General features: G+C 38.2%; 1 long non-coding RNA gene across 1 annotated transcript in view; it reads left to right on the top strand.

The window, feature by feature from the left end:
- LOC102020105 overlaps positions 1-1,429 on the top strand; it is an 18,430-nt gene extending 17,001 nt beyond the window's left edge. Inside the window, exon 3 of the long non-coding RNA XR_263431.1 lies at positions 1,334-1,429. This is a non-coding gene — a long non-coding RNA (uncharacterized LOC102020105). The remainder of the gene's footprint in view (positions 1-1,333) is intronic.
- The last annotated feature ends 1,504 nt before the right edge of the window (positions 1,430-2,933 follow it).

Genomic DNA, 2,933 nt, shown 5'->3' with positions numbered 1-2,933 from the left:
AAGTAAAACCAAAAAGGCAATCTTAAATAATACAGTCTGGGTTCTTCCTTGACCATCTCACCTACATATCTTCCCTCAGAGCTTTCCTCTAGGTCTTGAGGTCATATTTAAAAACATCCAGTGCAGGATGCAGTGATTGTTGAGTAACTTTTAATTAATTACACCTTAGAACAGATTCGTTCCTCATTGCCCGTTAGTGCAATGACTATGGGTGCTTTCCTCTCTGTTCCATATTGAGTAAGTTATCTTAACCTATGAGGTGTGCAAACTATTGACCATAGCATTGAGAATGAGCAACTTTAAAACAATTCCAGGTGATACAAAACAATGAATACCATTTATTTATCAACTTTAAAATCTCTTTGTCTTGTGCTTGCTCCATGTCGTGGGCTCTACGGTGTGCAGTACTTGATGTCACAGAGCTGTCAACAAGCTACTGACAAGCTGTTGATGACACTACGGAATAATCTGTCAGTTGTGTGTAATTTCTTGCAGGTAGTATTTCCAGCAACAAGGAACAAAGCATATGCCTTTGAAGTTTACAGATATGAAATGTTTTCTAGCTTTTTAACTTGCAGAATCCTTACTCCAAATACGAATTACAGGAATACTAAAAGACAAAACTGGAAGAGTTGGATAACAAAAATAAAGTAATATTTCCACCCTGGGCTAGCTTACATTTTTCAATAAGCTGTCTTTAGTGAGCTGTGGAAATGAGTTCAGTCCAATGAGGTGGGGACTCTTTCAATTGGTGGAGCAACTGATATTGCAGAAGTTCAGTGTTGACAGATAGCTTGGGGAGAGAGAATCTCCCTCAGTTCTTGACTTCTGCCCCAAAGGGGGGAGTTCAGATTCTGTGTTCTTCTCATTTACCTGATGTCAGTACATCAGGTAAATTTCCTTAGTCATCTGCTACAACCAAATAGTGAGTTATACCATTATTGCTTGTTTCAGGATAATGTTATGCCAACACACCAACATTAAGACTGGTTTATTAACACAAAGATTTTTTTCCTCACCCTAAATTCTATTTCACAGAGTTCATTCAGAAAACAGCAACAGATAATTCTAGCCTCAGAATCTTGTTTTAAAAATTGCTTTTGAAACATGATATCACCTTTATAGATGTGTGCTTTTCTTTTGCTCTGTGATGACTGGCTTTTAGGAACTATTCACTTCCCTGTTGTGTCTTAGAATTTTTGCCTGGAATGCGAGGAAACAGGCAGGTGATGGGCTATCAATATCAAGGCCCATCCAGCCAATGTGAAGACTATCACTGAGGAAATGATCAACAGTAATGATGAAGCTCTACTTTTCTCTCTCTCTACTGCAGCTGTAGAAAAAAATCCTCCCAGGGATTCAGGAGTCCTGTGACCAGCCTGGCACAAAGAGCCAGAGAAGCAATTGAAATCCTGCCATATCTTATTGCTACTTGAACATCAAATAAAATAATATTTGTAAAAATACTTTAGGAATTATGCTGATTTGAAAATACTGTGGTTTGTATCCAGAGAGTACTGAAGCAAGCTATCAGTCCTCTGATTTGTACGGTGACTATAGACTCTAGTAAGGCTGGTAAGACACATCTTTTTTTTTTTTTGGTTAAGGGGACAACCCCAGAGAAAGACTGTAGTAGGGACAGGCTTCGTACTTAATTGTGGAAAGTGGTAAAAATTTTCCTGGGCTTATCAGAGGGTAGATGATCAAATAATTATAGAATGAATTCCAGTAACAATTTTATTCTATAAATAATAAAGACATACTCATTCAATTTACAAATTGTGAAACTTCCATAAACCAGGAAGGTTTACATGCATTATATTTATCAGCATGAAATGTAACTCTAAGCAAAATCCATAGGATAGGTTGAAAGGACAACTTTTCTAAAGGAAAGATCTATAGTGAAGTGCTCTGATCTTTCACGGTGGGTGTATGCCTGGACTTAGCTCCACAATTAAGGAGACATGATGTAGACTTCCTGCACATCAGCAAGGTACAAGCCGCCGTGAGTTTTGCTGGAAGAAAATGTCTATGTGTGTAGCAATAATAATAATGTAAGGGGGAAAAAGATTGCAGAATGAAAGGACAGAGTTTCCTGTTTGTTATTTTTCAAAATAATGACTGTGGGTTCTCTCCCCACAGAAAAGATGCTATTTATTTTTTAATGATGAGCTGTTTCTCAGAGAAACAAAGTAGCATTCTGTCGACACCATATGGTGGTGGAAAAACAGATTCTACCGCCTTCCATTTGTTAGACTGTCTTCTGCATTTCTGTATCCATAATTTATGTGGGGGCCTCTGTGATTGCCAAAATATTCAAATGGATTTCTCTGAGTGGGGCTGCCTGCATGGGGGGAGAAAGGTTTTCAAAACAGCAGGATCTGAACAGTGTCCTGCTGCTCTGGGAAGAGAACACTTCCAAGCTTCTGTCCTTCTGGCGGCTTTCATTGTAATACTAATTTACATCCTCGGTTTAGGGACCATGTTTGCATTCAGAAAAAGCAACTTATGTTCTTTTATGGTAATACAATCATACTTGAATTCTAATCCACACCCTTATTAAAGTCATATTACTCCCCTGCCTTGGTGTAAGCAGAGAACCTGGCCTTTAAGAAATTGATGAAAGCCAATACACTGTGCAGGCCGAATGACACCATTTTGAACACATTGATTCTGCAGCTGGTTCCCAGAGAAACATCTGAAGTGGTTATAGATACATTAAAAATAGTCATGAAATGCTTCCTTTGCTGTCTAAGCACATGATTACCATCTATGTATTCAGGGGTGGTTTTCAGTGGAACTTGGAGTGGTTGTGCTCTGGTGTATAAATAGAAGCATGTCAAATACATGATACAGAATATAAAGAGGGGATTTGATGAATCAGACTAACTGATGTTTTGGCAAAGTAGAACATCTCAATAAAGTTACATGTT

The sequence above is a fragment of the Chinchilla lanigera genome, unplaced genomic scaffold (genome assembly GCF_000276665.1).
Source record: "Chinchilla lanigera isolate Chin_1 unplaced genomic scaffold, ChiLan1.0 scaffold00068, whole genome shotgun sequence".
Lineage (NCBI taxonomy): Eukaryota > Metazoa > Chordata > Mammalia > Rodentia > Chinchillidae > Chinchilla > Chinchilla lanigera.
Note: the sequence above shows the minus strand (reverse complement) of the source record. Positions and strands in the feature narration are given on the sequence as shown.